Source organism: Mauremys mutica, chromosome 1 (genome assembly GCF_020497125.1).
Source record: "Mauremys mutica isolate MM-2020 ecotype Southern chromosome 1, ASM2049712v1, whole genome shotgun sequence".
Lineage (NCBI taxonomy): Eukaryota > Metazoa > Chordata > Testudines > Geoemydidae > Mauremys > Mauremys mutica.
The window spans coordinates 101827890-101834830 of NC_059072.1; positions in this window are offsets into that span (position 1 = coordinate 101827890).

Consider the following 6941-nt stretch of genomic DNA (forward strand, 5'->3'; position numbering starts at 1 on the left):
GAAATTGTGTGTCTTGCTTCAGTCAAGCAGAACCTTGACATGACAAGAGTTCAGCTCAAAGGAACTCATCATGTCAGCATCATTATGGGAATGAAATTTTTCCTCCCTCTCCATTTCCATTTTCATTCAAATGGAAGGAAGGAAGCAGCCCTAGCAGAATCAGTTTGTCAGCTGTATTGCTGGTAAAAATCTGTTTAGAAACCAGATTCCTCCACATGAAAATCAGCGTGTTAATTAGCCCCTTTTGTGTCAGGCTGTTTCTGAGCCAGTCTGGAGAGTGATCTGAGGGCACTGGATGTCTGTTCCAAAGAGAGGCTTATATGACTGAGAGTGTCATGACCACTTGAAAAGCTTTCTTCAAGGATGAGAACTTTTCTGTTGGCAACATATTATCAGGAACATCTTGTCCAATAACAGCAAGGGCTTTTCTGTTTATTTTAAAAACATCCAGCCACTACAACTTCTTTTGGTTGCAGTGATACAAGGAAATGAGAGCAACAGAAAAATGGTTCAGGGAGATTTAATTAATGAATGATACAGACTTTGCCATTAATACAGTATATTGAGGCCACAAGTTGCAGTATTATCACGGGCGGCTCTAGCAATTTCGCCGCCCCAAGCACGGCGGCACGCCGCGGGGGGCGCTCTGCCGGTCGCCGGTCCCGCGGCTCCGGTGGACCTCCTGCAAACGTGCCTGTGGAGGGTCCGCTGGTCCCGCGGCTCCAGTGGACCTCCCGCAGGCACACCTGCGGGAGGTCCACCGGAGCCGCGGGACCAGCGGACCCTCCGCAGGCACGCCTGTGGGAGGTCCACCGGAGCTGCCTGCCGCCCTCCCGGCGACTGGCAGAGCGCCCCCCGCGGCATGCTGCCCCAAGCACGCGCTTGGTGTGCTGGGGCCTGGAGCCGCCCCTGAATATTATTTAATGCTTTATCGTGTGGCAAAGTACCTGCTTCTCCTCGGCTGGCTCAGTCCCTTTTTGCCTTGGAGACACAGGCTTGGGCAAAGCAAAGACCTTCCCGGCCACGCAGGGTCTGGCTGATCCTTTTCTCAGTCAGTCCCTTGCTGTTTTTCTCCCCTTCTGGGGACAGAGTGCAGTCTTCCTTGCTGGAAGAGTTCAGAGTCTTGCTGCACCTACTCACTGGCAGCTTCTCTGCTTCTCTCTCTCCCCCCCTGCTTCCCTGCCAGGGAGGGTTTAAAAAGGTCTCCAGCAATTGGGACCAGCTGATCCTAATTAGTTCCCTGGTAACCCCTGTTCCAGCTGAACCTAATTTCTCCGTGGCTATCTCCCCTCAATGGATAGGGAGAGGCCTTTTAACCCCTCTGGGACTAATTACTACCCCTCCCTTGGTAGCTATTTGTCCTGGGTTTGCCACAATCGGTAACTCCTGTAGGACAGGCCCAAGCCAGGAAATGTAAATATTGATTTTTAACCTCAATTTCAGTTACAATGCATGGGGATGCTTAGCTTCAGGGCTTTGACTTATTATCAGGATAGGGCCCAAATTTCAAGGAAGTTGGGATCCACATGAGCCTATCTTGGCTACCATATTGGATTTTCATATCTGCCACTTTTGGTTTATCCTGTTTGGGCCAACAAAAACTGTCAAGTTTGACTTGTCTAAGTTATAGACAACACTTCGCCATCCAACCCATCTCTTCTCCCCAGGGATGATTGAATCCCAAATCCTCTGGATGAAACTGGTACAAACAAAGCAACAGTCACCAACTTCCTAATGGAATCTGCAGGTTTCTTTTCCCCTTTTCCCACTAATAGGCCCCTGTACTCACTATATCCCTCCATCAGACACCTTTCCACCCTCTCCCAGAACAAGCCCAAGGAGTCTCCTTGCCTTTTCTATTTAGCCATACCCACTGTCCTAACAACATCTCTAGCACTCGTTTTCAGGCATCTTCTGGGAAGGCCAATGCTCCCCCAAAAAAGTTTTTACAGGCAGCCAGCTATTAAAAAAGAATATGTACAGCTAGATTTGAATTCACTACCTGTGTGATGTAAACCTGACATTGCATCCATCACACTACTCAGGCTTTGTTGTCCATGTACATGTGCTAGCTACAGGAACTCTCTGGTAGTGCTTCCTGAATAATGAGGATTATAAGTATAGTGGGGAAATTGTATCTTAGAACTACACATTTCACACAAATCCAATTCCCTAATTCACACCAGGGTCAATCGTATGTCTTTGCAAAATGTCATAAACCTCCACATAAATCACAGAGAGACTCAACAAGTAGTTTAAGCGCTAACTGTAAGTGAACAATGAGATAATACTGAGCAGCACTAAACACTGGGGTCCCTGCATATCAACAGCTTAACTATTGTCAAGTTTTTTCTAGGCATGCCAGTGTGACGCTGGCATTAACTAAGAACAGCTGGGGACCAGACCAGGTCACTTGTATGTTAGTTTTGCTCAAAAGGGTATTAATCTTATAAGAATGTATTTAGTGTATAGACTCTATGAAATGCTTGTATGTTGATATATGAATTGATCTCACTTGTAATATCTATAGCCCATGGTATAAGGCAGTGGTTTTCAACCTGTCATCCGCGGACCTTTGAGGTTCCACAGACTATGTCTGAGGGGTCCGAGAATGGTTGTTGTAACCATAAAACAGTGGTATTCAACCTATGGTCCACAGACCCCTGGGGGTCCGCAAACTGTCTAAAATCTGTAAAGAGGTCCACACCTCCAACTGAAATTTTTTAGGGGTCCACAAATGAAAAAAGGTTGAAAACCATTGTTATAAGGCAATATTTAAGCATTTGCTCTGTAACTGTAAAAGTGATTGCTCTGAAACTGTAACTCCCCACCCCCAATTTGGAGAGAAACATTACCAAGTGTGAAATATTAGTTTTCCACAGAAGGTGTTCTCTCTTGCACAACAAAAGAAGGCCCATAGATACCAGACAAACCATTGTGGAATATCATAGGACAAAAGACTTTGTTGATTCCTCCCCGACTCCCACACACACACAAACATGAAGAGGAGACCGAACTAGTCTCCTCATTTTGAACTCTGCGGGAAGGGAACAAAAATCCCTGACAAGAGGAACTGCATCTTTTTGGCTGTTTGAACTCTGAAGGGCCATAGTCTCGAGACTGAAGCCAGATTCTCCTGGGTCTGCCCTGAAAGACACTTTGATTAGACAGAGCTCTACAATTCTGTCATTCAGGATTTAGATAATAACTCCTTTGTGTGTATATGTTTGCTTGCTTTAACCTGTAAATAACTCTCTTAATTCTTTTTCCCAGTTAATAATCCTTTAGATAGTTTATTTCAGGATTAGCTACAGGCATTGTCTTTGATGTAAGACAGGGGTCCCCAACGCGGGGCCCACGGGCGCCATGGTGCCCACCAGGGCATCTAAGTGCGCCCACGTACTGGCTGGCAGATGAGCACCCGCCAAAATGCCGCCGAAATTCGGCGGCATTTCGGCAACAACGCCTCTGGATGATGCCACTTGTCGGCAGCATTTCGGCAGATGCTTGTTCACCACCACGGTCCTCTGTGGCTCATTGTCTGGCGCCCGCCAGACGAAAAAGGTTGGGGAATACTGATGTAAGATCTAGGACACTAATTGACCTGGGCGTAAGTGACTGGTCTCTTGGGACTGGAAGGAATCTGAATGCAGTGTGATTTTTGGTGTAAATGACCATTTATCATGAAGTCCAATTTGTCTGGATGGCAAGATAGACTGGAGTGCCCAAGGGGACTGTCTGTGACTCCATGGTAAGACTGGCATAGTAATCCAGGAGTTCACATTTGTTACTGGCTTGGTGAAATCTAATTATAGAACACACCACCATCTGGCAGTGTCTGCCCTGTCTTTGACAGTCTGTCCTGAGGTAGGCACTCACAGTCATGAGCCACTCCAGAGAGTGTAACACTCAGCAAAGGAGAGTTTTGAGGAGGGAGCTGAAGTTGGATAATGAGGATTTGAAGTTGGATAATGATATATGGATTACTTGAAATTGACCATACAAGCAGACAAATCTTTCTGCCCTTACCAAAGAAAGGAGACATAACAGAATGTAGTAATAATCGTTTTGTCTCCATGATATTGTACACAAGAAAGTTCTGCCCTACATAATCTAGAATTGTATGAAGAAAATAATAGAAGCAGAACTACCACCACAACAAACTGGTTTCAGAGAGGGATGAAGCACACATGATCAAATAGTGAATATCCTTCACATCATTGAAAAATTCAGGGAGCACAATCACACATTGATCGTGTGTTTCATTGACTACTCAAAAATGCTCAGTACCATCCAACATGACCATTTTTTGAGGATATTGGCAGACATGGGGATTTCAAAGCACCTCATTGAACTCATCATAAGTCTCTACTGTCAACAACATGGTGCAAACAGCAGCAGGCAAGAGCAAGTGGTTTTCTACTGGGCAGGGTGTGACCCAAGGTTGTATTCTGTCCCCAAACCTTTTCAACATGCACACAGAATTTATTATAAGACGCCCTGGAAAGTTTTAACAAAGTGGAAAGAGCTGGGATTTCAATTGGTGGACTCCTCTTAACTGACCTAAGATTGATTATATGATTCTCTTTACTGCAGCCACTAATGTAGTGCAATGTAAGTCTGTAAAAACAGTTAGTGAGGAATATGGATTATTCCTGAATATGGCAAAAATGAAATGCCTGCATGTTGACATGATTAGCAAAAATAAGATGCAAGCAAACATCACAATTAATGGTCAAGTTGTAAAAGTAGTAGATGAATTAAATTATCTCGGATCATATATATATTATATAACCAAGAAGGCAGTTCAAAAGAAATCAGAAAAAGACTAGGATTGTCTCGCTCAGCCATGGCCTCACTTACAAAAGTTTGGAAAAAACGTGGCAGCTGGAAATGTATGAAGGTTCAACTGGTTAAATGCTTAATTTTTTTTCCTTAGTGACTTTTGGATGTGAATCATGGGAAATTAATGCTGCTAACAAGACAAAAACTGAAGTATTCAATATGTGGTGCTGGCAAAGACTCTTGCATATCTCCTGGACAGAAAAGAAGACAAATGCTTATGTTTGAAACAATATTGGAGAGAAGCATACCATACTGTTAGAAATCAACAGGCGCAAACTTATGTACTTTGGCCGCATCAGGTGTAGAGATGGAAATAACCTCAAGAAATTTATCATGGAAGGAATGTTGGCAGGTCATCTCAGTAGGGGCCGACCAGCAAATAGATGGATAGAAGGTGCTTGCAGATCACTTTGAGGTTAGCTGAATCTTCAAAGATGGATCAAGAAGGCTTCCAAAAATTTTGCTCTGGTGGCACCAATTTTCAGAGTCAATGGATTTTACTTACTTAGGGTATGTCCAGACTACCCGCCGGATCGACAGGTAGCAATCAATCTATCGGGGATTGATATATCACATCTCATCTAGACGCGATATATTGATCCCTGGACGTGCTCCTGTCGACTCCGGAACTCCACCAGGGTGAGCGGCAATAGCGGAGTTGACGGGGGAGCCACAGCCATCGATCCCATACCGTGAGGACAGGAGGTTAGTTGAAATAAGATATGTCGACTTCAGCTATGCTATTTCCGTAGCTGAAGTTGCATATCTTACATCGACTCCTCCTACCCTCCCCCCCCCAGTGTAGACCAGGCCTTAATGAGGTAGCTTTGTGGATGTTTATGCCTCAGATTTTCTTGGGTGTGATAGCTGACAGATTTCTTCACCAAATAGTTGCAGAACCAACAAGAGGTGATGCCATTTTTGATTTGGCATTGGAGAGTAGTGAGGATCTTATAGAAGAACTTGCTGTAGAGGACAACCTTGGTTCAAGTGATCATGAGCTAATTCAGTTTAAACTAAATGGAAGGATAAACAAATCTGCAACAAGGGTCCTTGATTTCAAAAGAGCTAACTTAAAAAAATTAAGGGAATTAGTTAGGGACGTGGACTGGACTGAACAACTCAAGGATCTGAATGTGGAGGAGGCTTGGAATTACTTTAAGTCAAAGTTGCAGAAGCTAGCTGAAGCCTGCATTCCAAGCAAGTGGAAAAATGTGTAGGGAAAGATTGCAGACAAAGTTGGATGAGCAAGAATCTCAAACAGGTTATTAGGAGAAAGCAGACAGCCTACATGGAATGGAAGATGGGAAAGATCAGTAAGGAAAATTACCTTTTGGAGGTCAAAAGTGTAGGGACAAAGTGAGAACTGCCAAAAGCCAGGCAGAGCTGGACCTTGCAAAGGGAATTAAAACCAATAGTAAAAGGTTCTATAGCCATATAAACAAGAAGAAAACAAGGAAAGAAGAAGGGGGACCGCAAAGCACTGAGGATGGGGTGGAGATTAAAGATTATCTAGGTATGGCCCAATACTTAAATAAATACTTTGCCTCAGTTTTTAATGAGGCTAATGAAAAGCATAGGGGTAGTGGCAGGGTGGCTAATGGCAACGAAGATATGGAGGTAAAAATTACCACATCCAAGGTGGAAAAATCACCTTAATAGGACTAAATCACCAGGGAGGAGGGGGAGGCTAGATAATCTCCATCCAAGAATATTAAAGAAACTGGCACATGAAATTGCAAGTCCAATAGCAAGGATTTTCAATGAATCTGTAAACTCAGTGGTCATACACTATGACTGGAGAATTGCTAATATAGTTCCTATTTTTAAGAAAGGGAAAAATGTATCCAGGAAACTACGGGCCTGTTAGTTTGACCTCAATTGTATGCAAGGTCTTGGAACAAATTTGGAAAGAGGAAGTAGTTAAGGATATAGAGGTGACCGATAATTGGGATAAAATGCAACATGGTTTTACAAAAGGTAGATCATGTTAGACCAACCTGATCTCCTCTGTTGAAAAGATAACTGATATTCTTTTAGACAAAAGAAATGCAGTTGATCTAATCTAGCTGGATTTCAGTAAGGCATCTGATACA